This window comes from Canis aureus, chromosome 5 (genome assembly GCF_053574225.1).
Source record: "Canis aureus isolate CA01 chromosome 5, VMU_Caureus_v.1.0, whole genome shotgun sequence".
Classification (NCBI taxonomy): Eukaryota; Metazoa; Chordata; class Mammalia; order Carnivora; family Canidae; genus Canis; species Canis aureus.
In genome coordinates, this window is record NC_135615.1 from 45,505,034 (window position 1) to 45,528,944 (window position 23,911).

The window sequence follows — 23,911 nt, forward strand, 5'->3', positions numbered from 1 at the left end:
GCTAAGAAGACTCAGAGTTCTGACTGTATCTATCCTGTGTATATATAGCTATTTGAGCAAAAATTGCCCCAGGAATTGCTACTGGTAAACTATATTTACTTAAATGAGCGGACCTTAGATGCTATTCTATCACAGAGGAGTGTTTCTCTGGACGAAGCAGAATTAGAGGAGCAGCTCTGATCCTGTGTCGTTCACTAGAGCTGTTATCTTGGCTTCCACTCACTACCTATAAAAAGAAGGGCTTGGAGAGTTAGGTAGATCCGTGGTTCCCAGCTTGAGTATAAAACTGGAGTCTTTGAGCTCTTTCAATATTCCAAACAGCTTAATTAAAATAGTGCTAGTGGGGGCACCTGGGTGGCTCAGTGGTGGAGCAACTGCCTTTGGCTCAGGTCATGATCCCGGGGTCCTGGGATCCAGTCCTGCATCAGGCTCCCCACAGGGAGCCTGCTTCTCCCTCTGCTTATGTCTCTGCCTCTCTCGTTGTGTCTCTCATGAATAAATAAATAAAATCTTAAAAAAAAACAAAACAAACAGTAGCTGGTAATGAAAATTGTGTCAGGAGTACATAGGCTAAATAAGAGAATTCTTTTGTTTTTGTCTGCAATGATATCAACTCAGTATGGTAACTGTGGTTTTCTCATGCTAAACAAAATGAGGGAAGGAATTAATCACTAGGTTGAATTATATAAAATTGAAGATATTTGACAGTTTTGACCTAGAAAGACAGCAGTTGCACATGCTATCTAATAATATGTTTATATATTTTAGCCTGAGGAGGTGGTATATCACAGAGATAAGAAGCTTTGACTTTGAAATCAGCCAGACCTGAGTTCAAATTCCAGTTCCATGGCTGTGTGATCTCAGGTTACTCAGCCTCACCTGGCTTCTGTTTCCTCATATATGCAATCGTGATTGATAGTAACGGTCTTAGGATTTTTTAAATATCAAATGAGATCGCGTATGTAAAATGCTTGTCATGATAATAGGCACACAGTAAGCCTTGAATAATTAGTAGTTATTAGCCTCAGTAAACAAAGCTTTTGACACAGAGTGCATTGTTGAAAAAATAAGAGGGTTTTTGGTGACCAAAAGTTTGGGGACTGCTAGATTCACAAACACCTAGGATACCGTTTCACTCATATGTACATATTTAAGTGTTCAAAATAGTAAAATCCATGAATCATTACCATTCTCACTGATTCATTTTGCCATATTTTCATGCACTTCTTGGTAGTCATTTCTAGGCTAAGGTAGCTCTTTGAAATTGAAGATGCTAGATGTTTAGGTACCAGCATTGGGTGAGGAAGGCTTAGTCCCCCTCAGGGCCCAAGGATCTGTGGTGATCCTCAGTTGGTACCTATAAGATACTTTCCCTGGGCCAAGAGAAAAGGTAATAAACCTAAAGCCAGAGATAAAACTAACATATTAAAATCCCTTATGTGTTTGTGGGTAGACATACACATGTGAGTTCTGGTGTCAAGTCTAAGGACGCTAGCTAGTCCTAAGGAGTCATAAAAAATCATTAAGTTTTTTTTCTAGAAGTTCTGTAGTTTTATGTTTTACATTTAATTAAGTCCATGATCCATTTTGAATTACTTTTTTTGTATAAAGTGTAAAGTTTCAGTCAAGTTTCATGTTTTTGACTGTAAATGTGAAATTGTTTCAATGCCATTTATTTGCACTTTGGTCCTAAATTAGTGGATCATATTCACTTGGATATAATGCTGGTTTCTCATTTCTGTGCCACTGAGCTATATATGTTTCCCTCTACCACTACCACATTATCTTGATTACTGTAGCTATATAGAAAACTGGTTAAATGTTTACTTTTTATTTTTCTTTGTTCAAAATTGTTTTGGCTATTTTAAGTCCTTTCTATTTTTGCATACATTTCAGAATAAACTTGTATATTTATGTGAAACATCTTACTAAGATTTTGATAGTAATTGTGTTGAACTGTAGAACAAACAAGGAGAAACTGACACTTTTACTAGGTCAAAATGTCTAACCCGTGAACACAGTATATTTCCCCAAGTATTTAGATCTTTGATCAACATATTGTGATTATCATCATGTAGATTCTGTATTTGTTTTGCTGGGTTTTTACCTAATAACTGAATTTTGTTTTCTTTGGAGCAGTTGTAAATGGTTTGTGTTTTTGACTTTGGTTTTCACTTTTTTGTTGCTAGTATATAGCAGTGTAGTTAATTTTTATATGTTCATCTTGTGTTCTGTGCCCTTGCCAAATTCACTTACTAGTTCCAAGATTTGTTTTGGTAGAGTCTTAGGAATTGTCTACACAGCCAATCATGTTGTCTGTGAGTGAAAACAACTTTATTTCTTCTTTGCCAATAGGTATGCTTTTAATTTATTTTTCTTGCCTTATTGCAGTGACTAGAACTTCCAGTAATATGTTAATAAGAGTGGTAAAAGCATATATCTTTGTCTTATTCCTGATCTCAGAGGGAAAGTGTTCAGAATTTTACCATTATCTTTGACGTTAGCAATAGGGTTTTTTGGTAGATGCTTTTGTGATATTAAGGAAGTTCTTCTCTCTTCCTAGTACACTGAAAATCTTTATAATGAAAATGATTTTATTTTAATTTATTTTATTTTTAAGATTGTATTTATTTATTCATGAGATACACAGAGAGAGACAGAGACATAGGCAGAGGGAGAAGCAGGCTCCCTCTGGGGAGCCTGATGCAGGACTTGAACCCAGGATCTTGGGATCACAACCCGAGCCAAAGGCAGATCCTCAACCACTGAGCCACCCGGGTGCCCCTGAAAGGGTATTTAATTTTGTCAAATGCTTTTTATGAGTCAATTTATACAATCATATGACTTTACTTCTTTAGCCTATTAATGTGGTTGATGACAATGATTAATTTTTGAATATAAAACCTCTTTTGCAAACCTAGAATAAATCCCACTCTGCTGTGATATATTATTCTTTTTTATACTTTGCTGTATTTGAGTTCCTCAAATTTTGTTGAGATTTCTGCTCTGCTTTTAAGTGACCTTTGTTTAGCTTCTTAACTTCTTTTCCTGTGTACTTAAAGTTTGACTAATGCTGAAAGGCAGAAATCTCCCATGTGGAGAGCTTACATTATATTAGTTATCCGCCTGTAACCATAACCACTTTAGTTGGAAAATCACACAAGAAAGAAACCTTAAGGGATCCCTGGGTGGCGCAGCGGTTTGGCGCCTGCCTTTGGCCCAGGGCGCGATCCTGGAGACCCGGGATCGAATCCCACATCAGGCTCCCGGTGCATGGAGCTTGCCTCTCTCTCTCTCTCTCTCTCATAAATAAATAAAAAAAAAAATATTAAAAAAAAATAAAAAAATAAAAAAAAAAGAAAGAAACCTTAACTTTTGTGTTTCTTTAGAGCACATAAAAAGAAGTTGATGTGGTTGGGAAGATAAAGTGATAGTTGTAGAAATATCTCATGTATAATTTTCCTCTTTATTTATAGGCAGAGTTTAAAGATTCAAATTTGAATCTATGTTGCCTTTGATATCATGGCATGCCCCCAAATAGTAGCCCAGAAAGCCTACTTATACATGAATTCATTTACGATGAACCTGGATTCCATGAAAAGCACCATTGTAAAAGTACCAAGTGTGAAGGTTCTTTAATAATTTCCTTTATTATGTAGCAGATGGAACTTTCCATTATCTATTAGAATGAATATATGTACTATATGTTTTTCTTTGTCCAAATAAAGCCACTGAAACACATGGTCTGGTAGGGACATCAGAGGGGGAATACTCAGACTCAGTATTTCTGGAGAAGAGTTCTATAGGAGACAGACTTGATCTGAGCCATCTCACAAGAGTAGGCCTTTGATAGGATCCTTGTGGTCACTTTTAAGTGGGGTCAGGGCCCAGAAAAAAAAGGTCACATTTTATAATCTTCAACTAATTGTGCTGGTTTTGCTATAGCTGCTTATAATTCTGGGTCATAGGATTTAATGAGCCTTTATACATGAATAGTAATTCATTTATGCAAACAAAATATCTCTTTGGAGGCTGGATGATTTACTAGGCAATTATCTTAATTAGCCCAAGAAAATATAGGTTTTTGGGTGAATTGCTGGTCATTAAAGGAATCCTCTTACTGATTTAGAATTCATGGGAACATTTTGTCTTTAGGAGATCTGATAAAAAAAAAAAAGGAACCATATTTTTGCTTTTTATACAGCTGGACCTATAACCATACAAAGAGGTAGACTTTTCAATGATAAATGTTCAATTGATTTGAGTAATATTCTGTTTGTCCTCTGGAAAACACTGCATCATCCCTAAGCAGAAGAGGAGAAAGGACTTTGGCTTCACTCCATTTTCCAGGATCATTTTCTTCAAAGACTGATTTCAGATGACTTTGAAAACTCTTTTCAAAGTGTTTCCTGGATATTCTCTTTAATGTTGGTTGAAGTACTGTTTGGACTATGCCTGACACTTTTGTACACTATCCACAATGCTTCTGTCATTTAATAAAATGTGTTCCAGGCTTATGTTCTTGAGATTCAATGTTTATTACATTTTTAATAGCATAAACAGATTTTCTTTGTTATTTAATGACTGTCAGAAGAAGACAATTAATCCAGAGGCAAAACAACAACCATGGATTAATTTAAAAATTTCCACGGTAAGTCAATGTCTGAGTTCCTATTTATGTTTTCTGCCTATCATCATCTTCTTCTGTAGACTAGAAAATGATGAAGTCAAACTTTCCATTTTACCAGTGGTAAAAACCATTGTCACTCTGGAGGGTCTCATTATGATGGGGGCACTTGAGCTTTCTGTACATTAAGCTCTCTTCAAAAATTCTTAATGAGGTTATTACTGGTATCTCATGATGAAATGACCATTTTTACCAGTGAAACTTTCTTCTTCTTTTTTTTTTTTTTCTAAACTTTCTTCTTGTTTCCAGGTTGAGTGGTCTTTCAGAGACTTGTGTGTGTGTGTATTAAAAATTTTATTTATTTATAAGAGACATAGAGAGAGGCAGAGACATAGGCAGAGGGAGAGGCAACTATGGGAGCCTGATGAGGGACTTGATCCCAGAATCCTGGGATCACGACCTGAGCCAAAGGCAGATGCTCAACCATTGAGCCACCCAGGTGCCCCGAGACTAATATTTATAAAGAAACCTCCATTAAAAGCATCTTACCAAGGGATTCATCTTACTTTCTTAAGAAGCCAAAAGTGTTTCTATTTTTTTTAAAGGTTCTGAGGTGTTTGATTATAAATATCTATCTTTAACTGTGAGCATGGTTCTCTGTGGAGTTGTGGTTGATACTTTTATTTCAATGACAAAGGCTGTCTGTCACCAATGGATATTTATTTAGCAGTTACTGCTATATATAGTCAGTTTTTAAAAGATTTTTTAAAAATTTGAGAGAGAGCGCATGTGCAAGAGAGCAGGAACAGGGGGAGAAGGGAGGGAGAGGGAGAAGCAGACTCCCCGCTGAGCAGGGAGACTGACTCAGGGCTTGATTCCAGGACCCTGGGATCATGATCTGAGCTGAAGGCCGATTCTTAACCAACTGAGCCTCCCAGGTGCCCTGACAGTGATTGTTTTAAGTGCCAAGGAACATATGAGTACATTGCAGGCTATTGCATTGTATTCAGGATAATGTAGGTATTTTAGATAAGTAAACTCAGATTCATCCCTATATTGGAGATTAAATATTGTCAATCTCCTTTCTGAGCTCTATTCAAAAGACATATAGAAACAAGAATGTAATTAAAGATTAAAAAGATAGGGGATCCCTGGGTAGCTCAGTGGTTTAGTGCCTGCCTTTGGCCCAGGGCGTGATCCTGGAGCCCTGGGATTGAATCCCACATCGGGCTCTCGGTGCATGGAGCCTGCTTCTCCCTCTGCCTGTGTCTCTGCCTCTCTCTCTCTCTCTCTCTCTCTGTGTCTCTCATGAATAAATAAATAAAATCTTTAAAAACAAAACAAAGCAAAAACAGAATTAAATTTACTTATGGATTAGGCAACTTCTCCAAAATCCTCAAAGTGAGAAGGCTTTTGGTAAAGCTGAACTATGGAGTGAAGTTATTTCTTGTCTGAAATCTAAGGAAGAGTTGAATTTTCATATCTAACAGTTATCTAGCTAGCAGAAAGGACTATGGCTTGTTCCACAAAATCTAATTACTTACAGAACCGGAAATAATCCACCTTTCCTTTTATGATGCTGTGGTCTTATCCATGGGTTAGCAGATCTCAGTAAATGTCAGACTTCTCTTGCTTCCACCAGTTAGATAAGTTCAGAAGAATGAGTGAGCAGGGGATGGGGGACCAGAAACATTAATCCCACTATACTACTCTTCACCCACACGTGAAAAGGAAGTCGTTTGCCTTCAGGGGAGTCAAGAGGGATGCTGTGGTTGTGTAAATGTGTCCTCCGGGTCTCTTATTGCAGGGAATGTAATTGAACAACTACTTCATCTGCTCTGCTTTGGAATTCATCATTATATTTGGTCCTAGGTTTCACATTCCAAAGGCTGTTCCTAGCCAGTGCTGACTGTGCTAGAGATACTAAAGCAGGCCCATTAAAATAAATAAATAAATAAATAAATAAATAAATAAATAAATTTATTTATTTATTTATTTATTTGAGAGTGTATGCACATTCATGTGCAAGTGGGGGGAGGGGCAGAAGACAAGGGAGAGAGAGAATCTTAAGCAGACCCAGTGCTGAGTACAGAGCCTGATGTAGTGCTTGATCCCATGACATGTGAGATCATGACCTGAGTCAAAACCAAGAGTTGGTTGAGCCAAAACCAACTGAGCCACCCAGGTGCCCTAATGCAGGCTCATTTTTGAGAGATAATGTTGGTTCAAGGGGATTCCGTGCCAGTCTTGCTGAACTTTCTTAGAACTGCACTGCACTCTAAGACTTTCCTTGCTATCTTCCTTCCTTTCTTCCTCCCCTCTTTCCTTCACAGGAATCAGGCCTGCATTGCTACTTTGATGCTCTCCCAGACTCTTCCACCTTCCCCTCCCCTGCTTTCTCTCACTGGCGTTACCCCAGTAACTGTCTTTCATCTGTAATTCTGTGTTATTTGTCTACTTCTTAGAGGACTTGGACAGATTCAAGGAGTAAAGTCCAGAAGCAATCCACTAACACCAGACATAAACACATACTGAAAGAATTTGGGGAAGTGCAATACTTTGTGAATTTACCCATATCAAAAGCTATTCCTCAGGACTAAGACAAAAACAGAATCTTCTACAATGATATTTTTCAGATTAATGGTGGTAAATAAAGGACCCTTTCAACTCCCCAATCTGTTGAAAACTGATAGTTTTGTAAAATATGAGAAAAATGGATATTAAAAACAGGAAATAAAAGACATAAAACAGAAGCTCCAATTTTTTATTATTAGAATAAACAGATACAAAATTCTTCTATTAAATTGTGATTACAGTTTTGAAATGCTTTTCATGGTGCACTGGTTATAGTTCTCAGCCTGGCCCAGACCCACGGACCACACTTTGAGTTATCCTGTAGTAGGGTACACAGAACTGAGTTATGTCTACCTGACACTGGCTCAAATGTAGAAAAGTTAAAGATTTAAACCATGAAGTTTCTGTTTCTTGAGGTTTTGGGGTTTCCATATGATAAAGGTCTGGTTTAAGTAAGTTAGTGAATTGACTGGTTTCATTGGAGGGAAACTCTCTAGTATGATGTGGGCTTAAGACGAAGGCTAGTGGTTTAGGTTTTGGTCACAAGGAAATATCTGGCTTGTGGTTTACCACAAGAGTATTTCTTAGTCTTTTAAGTTGGATCAGGGTAGATACATTGGAATCCCCACAGATTGTTAGCAATTTCAGAACCTGGGATGGGGAACCACTTTTTCCCTGACCCTGATTCTCCCGTTCCTACCTGGTTCCCTAGGTCCCTTCATTGGAGTTGGAAGCCTCGTAAATTTCTAATTCAGGGGACCCTGAGATTTGAAATAATGCCAAGTGAATCTATGGTAGCTTAGGAGAGCATACTCTTACCCTACTCCTGCTTTTACATTGATTATTGAAGTTTACTTAAGTGCTAAACAATTTATGCGAACATATAATTTTGCTTCTCTACCTTGTGGTTAACAAAGCTGTAATTAGAACCATATGGAAGCTTATTGATAATTTTAAAGCATTTAAGTGCCTTCACTGGGGCCTTGTCCTTGCAATGAAAGAAGCTGCTTTTGTTTCCTTTATGATATCATTATTTTAAGTGGACTTAGCATTTTGGAGCATGTTACATTTCATAGGGCTTTGAAGTCATTTTTATTCATTTTCATCCTCTGTGGAAGAGTAGAGTAATATGTACCAACTGTCATCTCCGGCTATATCAGTTAACAGGCTCAAGCACTCTAAACCCATCATATCATATTTGCCAAATGGGCAGAGCAAGAGAAATAAACATGAAAGGAGTGGGGTGGGGAGCAGAAAGGATGGTTTGCAGTGGGGGTATTTGGCTAGAAAGAAAGAAAACTGGCATCAAACTGTTTCCCTGCTGTGGAAAGGGGCACAGACACAAGAGTGGCCAGTGCCTGCAATTTGCTTTCTATTTCTGATGTCCATAGGAGTGCACTTCTTCCTCAGCCCCCTGAAGAGTTGATGGCAGCCTGGAGCTTGTAACGGACAGGGCACCATCCTGGGAGTCAGAGAGCCCATCCCTACTGAAAAGCCATTTAGTAAGGCAAGCTCAATAGGCAATTTACAACCTGGACAGTCGGCATGTTTTGAAGCCCCTGAACTTTGGTAGACCTCACTCTCTGCATGCTCTTTTTCTGCAAATAAAGATTACACAGCTGGAGAATAACAACTTTTCCATCATGTACAAATAGCCAATGCTATTAAGCTGCAGGACAAAGTCTCTTTCTCTTATCATTTTGGTGGATGACCCTATAAAAATACATTAAGCCTAATAAAAAAATAATGCATCCAGGCACCGCATCCTGAACATATGAATGAATATATTTAATTTGTGGCTTCTTCCTGTTAAGCTGTGATAGCAAGAGCTTGACTCGTTATTAACCTTGTAGTCCTTCACTGAGGGTCTTTAGTAGAGTTATCTGTATTTAGAAAAGAAATGGCCAAAAGAGAGCAGAATAATTTGCTGGTTTGTTAACTCAGAGCATGTGTTTCATATTTAATAGAGATAAATCTGTAGCCTGTGGCTCCCAGAAGATATCTACTTTCAAACAAAACTAGGGTTATTGAAATAGCACAGATAATAAACAGGTCATATCCCAAAAATGTTTGGTGTGAGTCATCCTTAGTGGAATATGAGCCAGTATCTTTTGTTTTCCCTAAAATTCAGTGTTTAAGAGACTAAACTGTGTCTGCTGTATGTCTGAGTGTACATATGCTTTCTACTCAAGTTTGATTTTCTCTTTTCTCCTATACTTACTGGGCTAGGTGGTTAAATATAAACACTGAACAGCATTTTACAATTAACTTATGGAAAATGATGGTAAGAATAACTGACAGGAAAGGTGTCTTTGAGAATTTTATTTCTAGTCTTCCCAAATTTCTGTATAGGGTGATCAGAAGTGTAGAAGAGATTATAGTGTGTGGCTGGAACCTGAATTTAAATTGGGCATAGGCAAAGTGTCTGCTTTAAAAATTTTTTTTCCCTTGTCTCTTCTTCCTCCATTTTTTACTCTAAACTTGATCCCAGAGAATATGGAGCCTAGGTTATGTGTTGTTTAGAAATGATTTTGATTCACAGAAAATACATCTAGCCCAAGTAGGGAACATGCTTCATTTATGGCCCAGGCTCCATGCTCCATACAACCTGTCACACCCTTTTTTTTTTTTTTTTTTTTTTTAGATTTTATTTATTCATAGAGATACAGCTAGAGAGAGGCAGAGACGCAGGCACCATGCAGGGAGCCCGACGTGGGACTCGATCCCGGGGTCTCCAGGATCACGCCCCTGGCTGCAGGCAGCGCCAAACCGCTGCGCCACCGGGGCTGCCGCTGTCCCACCCTTTTTGCCTTACAGAGAAACCCCAAGATGAAGACTTTGAACAATACAGAAGACACCCTTCCTACAAACTTTGCCTGATTCCATGCGGGGAATTCTGTGAGCTCCTGTTGACATTTCTGACCTTACGTTCATCCCACTGTAGAGCCTTGGAAAGTGGTTCTCAGCCTCCTTGCTTTTCTACTCTCAAAGGAACTACATCATGCCAATAGGGTGTGATTTGAAAAACAAGCAAGGCTCTGGGAACTGGTTAAACATGCATGTAAAAATCTCTCTATCAAGTCATTGAACAGTAAAATTAAATAGGACAAGCAAGCAGGTGGTAAATGAATAAAGACCAATATGAAAAGTGATGTTTACATAAATAGCAGCCTAACTAATCCTTTGAAATAGGAATGTAAAGAATTAAAGATGTGCAAAAACTCAAGTTCTAGTCATTTCAAGGGCTTCTAGCATTTTTTAACCCCCCTTCCCCCATCAGCATCTGTTAAAGTAGGAAAGAACAGAATAGTTTCCTTTCTCAAGGTGAGATTTAAAACTAGTCTTAGATCTTGCTCAGTGTTGGAATGCGTATTTTCCTTGACCCAGGACAGGAACTATAACTCTCAAAAAAAAAAAAAAAAAAAAAAAAAAAAAAAAACCAAAAAAACCAAAAAACAGGTTGTTTTCTTGTAGCTTGTAGAACAAAAGTCGATCATGCCAAAACATCTCTGAAGAGATCCACTTCAGAAGACATTTTTGAAAGTGAACAGGAACTTCCTTGATGATATGAAAAGGAATGGGTCTGGCTTACCTACATGAAACAGATGTGCGTGTCCCTCTCTTCTTATGTTGCCTGCTAACCCACAATTTTTTTTCAATTCTCAACACCATTCAGGTTTGTTACAAGTTCATTGCAAAACTTCTCCTTGTGGGCGGCGGCCGGGGGCGGGGGGGGGGGGGAGGGGGAAGGGGGGGAGGGGGGAAGGGGGGAAGGAGGGCGGGGGGGGGAGGGGGGAAGGGGGGCGGGGGCCGGGCGTCCAAAAAATAAATAAATAAAAAAAAAAAGAGAAAAAAAACCAAAAAAAACAAAAAAACTTCTCCTTGTGTTGAGAAAGAAGTTTTTGTGCTCTGATACAATAAATGTTTGGTAGAGGTTAATTTGGAACCTAAAGTGATGGAAAGGATAGCATCAGAGTTAACAGATATTTTGGCACTCTCATTTTAAATTCTGTATTTGCAAGGAAACAATTCAGAAACCAACTTGATTTTTGGGCAGGAGAGTGGGGTAGGGAGGAGGTAGATTTATAGGCAAGAAAGGTCAATATTTGCCCTCTGTCAAGTGCACAAAGTATTCGAGGCCCTGGGGCACCTGGGTGGCACAGTTGGTTGTGTCTGACTCTTGGTTTTGGCTCAGGTCGTTACCTCAGGATAATGATCTCAGGGTCGTGAGATAAAGACCTGTGTCAGGCTCCATGATCAGTATAGAGTCTGCTTAAGACTCTCTCTCTCTCTCTCCCTCTGCCTCTCTCCCTCCCCTGTGTACTCTCTCTCTCTCTCTAAAATAAAGAAATAAATCTTAAAAAAAAAAAAAAGAAAGAGTTAAGTAGAGAGAGGACTAGCTCTTCACCAACCATTTACCTTTTCCCCTTAGCACACAAATGATCTTTCCCAGATTTCTTTGTAGTTAGCCACAACCATGTGGCCAGTTCTGCCAATGGGATGTGTGGGAATCATGTAAGCCACCTCCAGGCCTGGCGCATATGTTTCCTCAGATCTTTCACATATTCTCTCTTCCTTCATCTGCCAATGGGATACCAAAGATCCATGGGGAGACTCTGAGCCCCAAGAGGCTCAGGATCTGTGTCTGAGGTATAGCATTCTCTGAGTAAGGTTGGAACAATCAAGGACTGACCAAAGTCTTGTTTGGCTTTATTATTGTTTTTTTAAATGGAGTTATAATTGACATTTAACATTATCTTAGTCTTCAGATGTACAACATATAGATCTGATGTCTGTATATGTCGCACCATGATTACCACAATAAGTCTACTCAACATCCACCCATTGTACATAGTTACAACATTCGTTCCAAAAGACCACCTCTGTGAAAAACAGAGGCATAAGAGGAAGCAAAATATATATAGATATATAATAATATATATAAAATTATTAAATATATAAATATATATATAAATATTATATATATGAGTTTCGTGCCCTACTCATCTAATCTACTTTATCTTAGGTTGCCTCTAGGGTCTTCATTTTTTATTTTTATTTTTTATTTTTTATTTTTTATTTTTTTGGGGTCTTCATTTTTTAACAAACATTCATTAAATACCAATGTGTCCCAGGCCTTGCTCTTAGGACTAGGGGTTCAGAAGTCAGACCAAGGAGGTCACGTGTGAGCGGGGAGAGAGAGCAACAAGAAAATGCATGATTGTGTCACGTTCCCACGAGGAAACTGGTATGGCATCCTGACTGCGGTAGTCCCATGGTGAAGAAGCTGTACAAACTCTAGCTCGACACAGCACTGGCATTCTGGAGCAGCGCTCTGGGATGGCGGGGGACAAAGGCTGCAGGCACCTGGAAAGCCCAGGCCCCTGTCGTTTAACCCCTGTAGTGAGATCTTCAGCATAGCCACATCTACACATGAAACCTTCTCCTCAATTGTGGGAGGCCCTCATTGGACTATTTTTGTTGCCTTTAGGGTTGTTAGCATAACTCACTTTTAATCGTGGTTGCAAGTGTACCTGCTGCTGTGAGTTGACTTCATGGACACCTCTGTGGAAAGCAGACTTGCTAAGTCACCATTGGGTAAGTATGATTGTGAGCTCTGTAGAGCAAAGACACAAAGCTATCCTCTGCAGACTCACCCCCATGTGGTCTCTGTGGCACTCTGGCTCCTGGCTGATGTTATCTTGTGGCTCGTTTTCAGAAGGGAAAAGCCAGGGGGAGACTTCCACCTGCCGGCTCCGCCACTGTCAGAATGGGGGGTGGGAGGTGACAGCTCCCCTAGCTCTGACTCACGGCCTGCAAAGAAACAGAGGTCTTCTCACTGACTGTTTTCCACACTTTTGGGGAATGGTGGGGTTCTGTTTTATTGCTCCCAGTGATGACATGAGTAGAAGTCTTTGCTATCCACAGATAGCAGTAAAATTAAGTAAACATAAAAGACTACTATGTAGAAATGAAAGGCATCTTCAAACAGTTTCTCCACTGAAAGGCCAAAGGGCTCAGGGGAGAAAGCTGTTCTCAGCTTGCCATGTGTCCAGGTGTCCAGGGATCTGGAATTCTTACATCAGGCCTTGTTTCTGGACTCTATCTCTTTTCCCAGGTTACAGTGTTCCGGGGAGCTATTGCCACATAACGAACCACTTTAAAACCTAGTGCGTCAGCACAAAAATTTGATATAATGTTTATGAATCGAATCAACTGGTTCTTGCTTAGAGGTCTCTTGTGTGGTTACATTCAGTTGTTAGCTAAGATTGAAGCCATCTTCAGAATAGGCTTTGTTGGGCTGAACGCCTAGATGGTTCCTCCGCTTCTGTGTCTGGTGCCTGGCCAGAGATGCTTGGGCAGTGGGGTTAGCTGCAACTGTCGACCTGAGTGCCTACATGTGCTCTCTCCAGCATCAGGGTTTCTGGGAAGGGGGAGCTTAGGCTTCTTACATGGCAGCTTGGGACTCCAAGCAGAAGCTGCAAAGTTTCTTTTGACCAAGTCTCAGAAGCCATGCAGCCCTGACTTCCTCGACATTCTATGAAGCGAGTCACAAGGCCAGGTTAGATTCCAGAGGTGGGGACTGTGCAAGGGAATGGGTACAGGAGGTGTAGTCCCCTGGGAGGAAGCTTTTGTAGTGTTTTGTATGAAATCCAAGAAGAGCTGAGGGATGATAAAATCCCCAAATCTTATTGTCAGTAAGCCGATGATGAGGATTGTTTAGTATGAAGTGCCCAGCCCTAATGGGACTGACCAAACTCTATCTGCCAAGGTCATGAACTTTACTGTCTCTGGTTTAGCCTCCACTTTCTGGGAAAGTGGACAGTTTACTCTGACTTGGAAAATTTTATCCATACTGTCTTGGGCAGATTTCTGAGCAACAACAAAAATCCACATTCGATCATTTTGTTTCTTCAAATACAGATGTAGTGAGAGAATCAGAATTTCTCACAGCTACACCACCTAATACAGATTTGGCTTCATTGGTTTGTCAGCCAACAAATATTAGGAAGGGCCTCACACATGGTGAATAGCCCCTCTGAGAGGTGCTTGGGAGAGAGAAAGGACTCCCAAGTGTGGTTTCTGTCCTTGAGAAACAGACCACTTTTGAAACAAGAACTCAAAAGTGAAGTTTTGTGCCTTAGAAGTAAGGTTGCAGCCTAAAATTTGGTTGAGAAAGCAAAGCATCGCATGTGGGGAATTATAAAGAACATAAGAAATTGCTAAATGGTGCAGTATAGTTTCTACAGGGTCTATGGCTTTCTAATCATTCTTTATCCTTTGAACTGTAGAACTTTAGGTTTGAGATTAGGGGTAAGCTTGTTGAATATTTTCTTCCCAGCATTGCTGTTTCTGGCACTTGAGATAAATTTGAGATTAAGTATTTGTCTTCTACATCTTCATATGTAATCCAGTCGAGTTTTGGTGTATAGCCAGTGTATACTAAAAAACTGATACCTAGAAGAAAATAATTTAATTAAAATAATAATAATTAATATTAGAATGACTTAGTCCGTGTTGACAGTTGTTGATAGAGCACAACATGTTCTCTGCCCAAAGAGGAGGAGAGGTTGGAAATGCCCAGAATTGTTCATCAGTAACTGGACCAAAAGGGAATGAATCTCCTCCAGTACTGAGGACTAGTCTCTTGGGTCACAAAAATTAGTAAGAATTAGTTCTGCCTGGGAGTAAACAGTCACAGTTTACTGAAGAAAGCAACACATAAACAGATGATACTGTTACTATGGTAGAAGTGCTCTAAAGAGATATAAATGGAGAACCACTGACCACAAATGCTCACAGCAATATTGGAGCAGGTTCTTAAAGTCTCAGTGGTGTATTGCCTGCAAGGAAAGAAGTGTATTCCAGGCAGGAATGTTTAGGGGCATGGAATGGTGAAAGGACCCAGGATGTGCAAGGAATAACTTGAATCACAGCTCCCTACAGTGCAGGGTGTGTTTGTGGGGTCGGTCAGGTTTTGGGTGTAGGTGAGAGAACTGGTGGTAGAGGAAGCTGGAAAATAGGCAGGCATGAGGAAGGATTGGGGTGTTTGCCGTGGTCAGGGGTAGGGTTTGGATATTTGTGGGTTAGCTGGCATGTAGATAAAAAGAGGCCTGCAGAGTTTGACCAAGTCCAGCTGCTAAAAACTATGAGTAAGTCAGGATTTGGTAATTGAACTCAGATTGCTCTACATCTGGAAGATTGGTCTGGGCAGACAAAGGACAAGCAGGATGAACACCAGTAGTCAGAATTGAAAATGAGTCTAAGATTTGGGTAAACAGAGGCTCAAACAGCAGCCACAGAAATCTGTCAGCTTTTTCAGTCATGGGAGACTGGCCCTCAAGAGTAGGAATACCAGTCCTTGTAGGATAGGGCTACTTGGTGGGGACTTGATCAGTGGAACAATCCAAGAGTCTAGGTACTACGCATTCAAGATCCAATCCAGTTGATTATGTGGTAATCCATTATCCAGTGAGTCCCTGGCATAAAGCTTACTTATAATCCCTACATAGAGGGACTATCCCTGGGATATGCTTAAAGGCAAAACTTGGGGAAAGAACTACGAATCCTTTAGTGTCTAGAAGTATGTAAGACCATGGAAAAGCCCAAGTTTTCATAGATGTATCAGGTTCTCCAGAGAAGCAGAACCAATAGGATGTGTATTTATTTAGATAAAGACACTTATTTTAAGGAACTGGCTTCTGCCATCATGGTGGTTGGCACATCCAAAACGGTCAGACTAGGCATCCAGAGAGAGCCAGTGTTGCAGAGCAAGTCCACCTGTTGGCAGAAGTCCTTCTTGCTCAGGGGAGGTCTGTCTTTTGTTTTACTCAATTGACTGGGCTGAAGCCACTCTCATTATGGAGGGCAACCTGCTTTACTCAGCATCCACCAATTTAAATGTTTATTTCATCCCCAAACAACCTCATGGAAACCTCCAGCATAATGCTTGACCAAACATCTGGACTCCCTGGTCTGGCCAGGTAGACACAAAAAATTCACCATCACAACAGGTGAGATGTAAATGCCAGAGATCTAACACTTATGAATAAATTTTACAGACAGGTAATATAAATAGGAAATGAGAAAGGATTCATATTAAATTAATTTGCTGGAGTGCCCTTCATTCATCGTAAGCCAGTGTTTAAAAGAATAGGATTTTTTTAAAAAAGATTTTATTTATTTATTCATGAGAGACACAGAGAGGCAGAGACACAGGCAGAAGGAGAAGCAGGCTCCATGCAGGAAACCTGATATGGGACTCAATCCCGGGACCGGGATCATGTCCAGAGCCAAAGCAGATGCTCAACCACTGAGCCACCCAGGCGTACCAAGAATATGGATTTTATGTCTGCGTTTGTGTGTGTGTGTTAGTGAGAGTAGAGGGCATGTTTTATTTATGGGTCTTTTTTAAAAAAATTATTTAAATTCAATTAATTGACATATAATGGATTACTGGTTTCAGAGGTAGAAGTCAGTGATTCATCAGTCTTATATAATGCCCAGTGCCCATTACATCACATGCCCTCCTAGTGTTCATTACCCAATATGGTTTTTATAAAACTATCTTGGAGATTTTTCTTTTTAGTTAACTGTATCTGTTGGATCTAGATGATTAAAGGGTGGTCAGTCAATTCATTTTAGCTATCTTTCATGATAATGTTTCCTCTGGTTGACTAATACAACAGTAAGTGTGACAGGAGTTATAGGTCAGCCTAACTGGTATGGAGATAGGGGCTGGAACCTTTCCACTGTAGTGTAGTCCATAGATCAGTGGCTTGAAATAGTTACAGATCCAGTTGCTTCACTTAAATCACCTGGAAGTTTGTAAGGAAGAAGAATCTTAAGGTTCTCCCAACTTGCAAATCAAGAACCCACATTTTAACAAGAACCCCGTAATTCATACACACAATTAAAATAAATTAAAATGAAATGGCACAAAAACAGACACATAGATCAATGGAACAGAATAGAGAACCCACAAGTGGACCCTGAACTTTATGGTCAACTAATATTCGATAAAGGAGGAAAGACTATCCACTGGAAGAAAGACAGTCTCTTCAATAGATGGTGCTGGGAAAATTGGACATCCACATGCAGAAGAATGAAACTAGACCACTCTCTTTCACCATACACAAAGATAAACTCAAAATGGATGAAAGATCTAAATGTGAGACAAGAGTCCATCAAAATCCTAGAGAACACAGGCAATACCCTTTTTGAACTCAGCCACAGTAACTTCTTGCAAGATTCATCCACGAAGGCAAAAGAAACAAAAGCAAAAACGAACTATTGGGACTTCATCAAGATAAGAAGCATTTTCACAGCAAAGGATACAGTCAACAAAACTAAAAGACAACCTACAGAATGGGAGAAGATATTTGCAAATGACATATCAGATAAAGGGTTAGTTTCCAAGATCCATAAAGAACTTATTAAACTCAAGATCAAAGAAACAAACAATCCAATCATGAAATGGGCAAAAGACATGAAGAGAAATCTCACAGAGGAAGACATAGACATGGCCAACATGCACATGAGAAAGTGCTCTGCATCACTTGCCATCAGAGAAATACAAATCAAAACCACAATGAGATACCACCTCACACCAGTGAGAATGGGGCAAATTAACAAGGCAGGAAACCACAAATGTTGGAGAGGATGAGGAGAAAAGGGAACCCTCTTACACTGTTGGTGGGAATGTGAACTGGTGCAGCCACTCTGGAAAACTGTGTGGAGGTTCCTCAAAGAGTTAAAAATAGACCTGCCCTGACCCAGCAATTGCACTGTTGGGGATTTACCCCAAAGATTCAGATGCAATGAAACGCAGGGACACCTGCACCCCGATGTTTATAGCAGCAATGGCCACAATAGCCAAGCTGTGGAAGGAGCCTCGGTGTCCATCGAAAGATGAATGGATAAAGAAGCTGTGGTTTATGTATACAATGGAATATTCCTCAGCCATTAGAAACGACAAATACCCACCATTTGCTTCAACATGGATGGAACTGGAGGGTATTATGCTGAGTGGAGTAAGTCAATTGGAGAAGGACAAACATTGTATGTTCTCATTCATGTGGAGAATATAAATAATAGTGAAAGTGAATATAAGGGAAGGGAGAAGAAATGTGTGGGAAATATCAGAAAGGGAGACAGAACATAAAGACCCCTAACTCGGGATCCCTGGGTGGCGCAGCGGTTTGGCGCCTGCCTTTGGCCCAGGGCGCGATCCTGGAGACCCGGGATCGAATCCCACGTCGGGCTCCCGGTCCATGGAGCCTGCTTCTCCCTCTGCCTGTGTCTCTGCCTCTCTCTCTCTCTCTCTCTGACTATCATAAATAAATAAAAATTAAAAAAAAATATTTAAAAAAAAAAAAGACCCCTAACTCTGGGAAACAAACTATGGCTGATGGAAGGGGAGGAGGGCGGGGGGTGGTGGTGAATGGGTGATGGGCACTGAGGGGGGCACTTGACGGGATGAGCACTGGGTGTTATTCTGTATGTTGGTAAATTGAACACCAATAAAAAATAAATTTATTATTTAAAAAATAATAAAAAATAAAGGGTTAAAAAATGAAATGAAATGAAATGAAATGAAATTAAATTAAATTAAATTAAATTAAATTATATACTAGCTTAGAATACCAACTGGGTGCATTACTCAAATAACCAGCTCTTTGAAGCATCTTCTTTACTCATAGAAAATGTAGAAAATACTGTATTACAACACCATTTTATTATTTTGTTTAGAGATTTTATTTATTTACTTGAGAGAGATAGAGAGTGCTTGAGCAGGGAAGAGGGGCAGATTGGCAGAGGGAGAAGCAGACTCCCTACTGAGCAGGGAGTCCCATGCAGGGCTTGATCCCAGGACCCTGAGATCATGACCTGAACTGTAGGCAGACATTACCTGACTGAGCCACCCAGGCACCTTATAACTCCATTTTAAACATCACTGTATGAATCCTATCAATATATAAAACTTCTATTGACAAAGCCAGCTTATGATGGAAGGCTCTTGAATCCAGATTTAATTTTTTTTTCTTTTCTTTTAGAGAGAAAGAGAGTGCATGTGAGCAGGGAGGAGGGCAGAGGGAAGGAGAGAGAGAGAGAAAATCTCAAGCAGGCTCCATGCCTCATAATCCCGAGATCTAGACCTGCAATGAAATCAAGAGTCAGATGCTTAACCGACTGAGCCACCCAGGCCCCCTGAATCTGGATTATTTTAATGATTATTTTGCATCATGCATTCCAGCCTTTGCTATATATAAACTGTGTTTTATCCTTAAGCTATTGTACATAGATCTCTTGAAAAGCATTGATTCACATGTTAGGCCCTACTTCACATCACTCCAAAGCTTACATGTAGCCTACAGGACAAATTCAGAATTTCTCAGCCCAGTATACAAGGCCTTTTGTAATGTAAGCTCTCCTCAGCTTCTCTACCACATCTTCTATCATTTAAAAAAATATTTCATTATTGTTTGCCTGAGTACCATATTCACTTTGCCCCCACCCTAGTCTACTCAGCCATTCTTCTCTCTTCCTAAGCTCTCCTTACTCTGTTCTCATTACCTCTGCTGTGTCTCTAACACTCAGATCAAGATCCTTTCATTTTATGAATAGTTGCTGTATCTACCCACAGGATTTAGGACCTTGAAGACAAGGACTGAGTCGTTCTTTTTCTCCTTTTTCTTTGCCTAATGCTCTGTGCACGATCTGGGCTTAATAAACATTGGTTCATAGTGCAGTTTGGCCTATGAAAGAGCAGTGTCCTCCAACCCCACATGAATCACATTATAAGGAAACCCTGAACATAATATTTTAGTGGAAATATTTTGCATGGCATAAACATTATCTAAATGATTGGTAATAACCAACTAACAAAACTTTTCAGGTTAAACATTTTTAAAAGTCATTTTGTATATTTTCTGTTAGGTTTTAATTCACTTCTCATTTTTATTGGTTGAAAGGAGAAGTGAAAGTGTAAGACAAATGTAATTTAAAGGCATACAGTAAGTTATAAAGATTTTCCTTAGAGGGTTTTCCTCCAAAAATTTACTTTGTTTTTCTTTTGATGTCTTTGATTTCCCTGTTCCTTTTCTGTCCTGTATCCCTGACTATTTTGTCTCTGACTAGTGACAAAAAATCCACTTTCTGTGAATTTCAGATCACCACACATTTTCCTAATGGGTCAAAGCCTAAAGTCTTCAAGATATGATTTTGTGATAGTTTTCTGAGGAGAAAAGTTCTCTAGTTAAGCCGACTCATTAAAAGGGCTTCTTGGATCAGTTATGTACATAAGACCTTCTTTAGTTTCAATGACTGAAACCAGATTATATGATACATTTGGATTCCAGAAAGCCCTCTAAAAATCATGAACTCCATTGTAATTATAAAAATACTTGGAGATCACCAAGTGAACTCCAAATGTACTCTGTTTGCTGTTTTTTTCTGTACCAATAGATTTAAGAAATGTATTTGAATCTCTCAAAGGGCATAATATCCTAACACCAAATTGTAGAGAATGCTACATCAAAATAAAAAAAGAAAACATTAGTGTATTACATATCCTTAAAGATGACTCTAGAATAGCCTTGTCTTAAAAAAATGGTATATATATATACACACAATGGAATATTACTCAGTCATTAGAAATTACAAATACACACCATTTGCTTCGATGTGGTTGGAACTGGAGAGTATTATGCTGAGTGAAGTAAGTCAATCGGAGAAGGACAAACATTATATGGTGGCACTCATATGGAGAATATAAAAAAATAGTGAAAGGGATTATAGGGGAAAGGAGAGAAAATGAGTGGGAAAAATCAGAGAGGGTGACAAACCATGAGAGACTCCTAACTCTGGGAACCGAACAAGGGGTAGTGGAAGGGGAGGTGGGCGGGGGAAGGGGTGGCTGGGTGACGGGCACTGAGGGGGGCACTTGATGAACACTGGGTATTATACTATATGTCGGCAAATCGAACTCCAATAAAAAAATATACAAAAAAGATAGTGTTCTAGATTACATTTCCCGTTGCCTGTCTCTGGGCCCTTATTCTCCCAACCACCCCCCCCCTCCACTGTCATTACTGTCCTTCACTTTCCCTCTTAAATCTGAGTTGCGAGTCTGATCCTACTCCTCCCTTGGGCTAATGTCTAGATTTAGCTGTCCTGTTTCTCCCCTTCAACAATCTTTATCCAAGTCAGTGGTTCTCAAGACTATATTTACCACCCAGGGTGCTTCAAGAACAGGAAAGCAACAACAAACAACAGATGCATGGGTTCCACCAAAACAATTAAATCTGATGTCCTGGGCTCCAAATTTATTGAAATCTTTCCAGGTTAGCTAATGCATATGCAGGGTTAAGAACTTCTGAAGCTAAAATTTTCTTTTCCTATAGAATCCACATGTCTATCTCTTCCTCCAGGAAGTTTTTTTTGGGCTTCCCAAGACCAGGTTGGGGCTATCCATTTATATGTTATTATGGTATCTTATTTTTTATGGTGCAATGAATTGTATCATTCAAAACATACCAACTGATGACAGCTATGTACATGCCCAATGCTAAGTGCCCCAGTAACTTTCATGAAAAAACAAAGCCAGTCTGTTTTCATGAAGTTTGGTGTCCAGTGGTAATCCAAATTATAAATTGTGACAAGGGGTATGAAGTGAAAGGAAGAGATGCTATGAAGGAGTAGGTAGGGGCAAGGGTAAAGAAGACATTTCTGAAGAAGTGACATTTAAATTGATACCTAAAGAATGAATGGAAATTAGACAGGCTTTAAGTGGTGGGGAGAAAATATTCTAGACTTAAAATAGAGCGTTTGAAAGGGTCCTAGAATGGCACACGTGCAGAGCTAATTTGAAAGTCTGTAACTGGTTATGGGAGGAGAGAATGATATGAAATGAGGCTCTAGAGGAGGCAGAAACAAGTTCATGTGGGGTCTCGAGTTTTATCTTAAGTGCAATGGAAAACCAGCAAAATATATTTTAAGAAGAGCAGAATAAACATGTTAATACTTTAAAATAAAAGTTAATATAAAAATACATTCCAAAATAGTCCTGTCTTTTATATTGAACGTGAATTGGAGTGGAACAAAAGCTGATAGGAGGAAAGCCGAATAAAGGCTTAATGTTGGGACACCTGGGTGGCTCAGTGGTTGAGCGTCTGCCTTTGGCTCAGGGCGTGAACCCGGAGTTCCGGGATCGAGTCCTACATCAGGCTCCTGCAAGAAGCCTGCTTCTCCCTCTGCCTATCTCTGCCTTCTCTCTGTGTCTCTCATGAATAAATAAAATATTTTTTAAAATAAAGGCTTAATATAGTAGTCTCAGAAAGAGGGAATGGTGGCCCACCAAGGAGCCAGCAGTACAAATGGAAAGGAGTGGGAATATTTGAAATGCGTTTTGTAGAAAGAATCAGCAGGACTTATAACAGGTTTTGTGTGTGCTGGCTAATGGAGAGAGAAAGGTCATAGGCTCTTAGATTTCTGGGTGAGGAACAAGATAAGTACAGTTATTTCCTGAAAAAGAGGAGAAGTAGAAGAGGAACAATGTTATTGAAAAAAATAAACCCAACAATTGATTGTTGAAAATTGTATTTCTGGGAAGCATGTGAGATGTGCATGTGAACATTTCAAGCAAGTATGTGGGTCTGGAACTCAGAAGAGAGAATTTAGGCCAGGAGTTATTGGTATATTTTACTGAATAGTAATTGCATATTTAGCTGTCTGCCCCTGTTCTCTCCTCCCACTGGACTAATCATTATTTGAAGACGAAGGTTGCGTTTGCAGCAATAACGAGTGTCCTCTTTGAATTATTAGTCGAGTACATTAGTGAGTATCCATAGCAATATGAATGAGGAATATTTATTGAGCATTTGCACTGTGTTAGGCATTATTTCAGCACTCCACAGATGTTTCATTTCATCCTCTCTACAACCTTGGGTGACATGAACCCTTGTTAACTCCATAGTGTAGTTGAGAAAATTGGGGCAGAGTTTTCCTAATGTTCCTAGGCTCTCACAGCTGGTCTGTGAAAGAGCTGTGATTCCAAGCCTTCAGAGTCTGTAGTCTTAGAGCCCCTGTCTGTGCTTTCTATTGTATTCGAAACCGCGGTGGACACCACGTAGATGCACATTGAATGGAGAGTTTTAAAATGCCTTGATGAGATGGTATTGGCAGGGATAAGCCCCTGAAGTCTTGACAGAGGCAGTTACTTGCAGGGCATGTATTGCATTTTCTATTTCTCACCCTTTCTGAAGTTTCCATGATCCTCCAGCTTCCTGCCATTTCTAAAGGGCCGCAGGGACCACATAGAGTACTGTCTTCTGTCATTATTTGCTTATATATTTATTTTGCTCTGTAGCATTCTGTAGCCTAGAATATGAAGAGTAATTTTTTATAAATTGCATTAGTAGAAAATTCTAATAATTTTATGAAGGTAAATAACTGGTCTTTTATTTATTTTTTAAAAGATTTATTTATTTATTCTTGAGAGACATAGAGAGAGAGGCAGAAGCAGGCAGGCTCCCTGCGGGATCCTGATGCAGGACTTGATCCCAGAACTCCAGGATCACGCCCTGAGCTGAAGGTAGACGCTCAACTGCTGAGCCACCCAGCATCCCAATAACTGATCTTTTAGATGCAGTTTTGGAGATTGAAATGTGGGCAAATAAATCCACATTGGGTTACTTTTCATATATTTTA

At 39.6% G+C, this 23,911-nt stretch overlaps 1 long non-coding RNA gene across 3 annotated transcripts in view; it reads left to right on the top strand.

Moving 5' to 3' along the window:
• Window positions 1-23,911, top strand: part of LOC144314114 (uncharacterized) — a 445,307-nt gene that overhangs the window by 265,803 nt on the left and 155,593 nt on the right. Inside the window, exon 1 of one of the 3 annotated variants that reach the window (XR_013379795.1) lies at window positions 12,699-12,799. The exons of the other annotated variants lie outside the window; for them this stretch is intronic. This is a non-coding gene — a long non-coding RNA (uncharacterized LOC144314114). Of the gene's footprint in view, window positions 1-12,698; window positions 12,800-23,911 lie in introns of those variants that run through there. 3 annotated transcript variants of the gene reach the window in all.